Below are 248 nucleotides of genomic sequence, written 5' to 3'. Positions count from 1 at the left end.
ATCAAGAAGTTTTTTAGTTCCTCTTCACTTTCTGCCATAAGGGTGGTGTCATCTGCATATCTGAGGTTACTGAGATTTCTCCCAGCAATCTTCATTCCATCTTGTGCTTCTTCCAGTCCAGTGTTTCTCATGATGTACTCTGCATATAAGTTAAATAAACAGGGTGACAATATACAGCCTTGACGTACTCCTTTTCCTATTTGGAACCAGTCTGTTGTTCCATGTCCAGTTCTAACTGTTGCTTCCTG

This window comes from Bison bison, unplaced genomic scaffold (assembly GCF_000754665.1).
Source record: "Bison bison bison isolate TAMUID 2011002044 unplaced genomic scaffold, Bison_UMD1.0 scf7180017864456, whole genome shotgun sequence".
In the NCBI taxonomy this organism is placed as follows: Eukaryota; Metazoa; Chordata; class Mammalia; order Artiodactyla; family Bovidae; genus Bison; species Bison bison.
The sequence above is the reverse complement of the archived record's forward strand: the minus strand, read 5'-3'. Positions refer to the sequence as shown.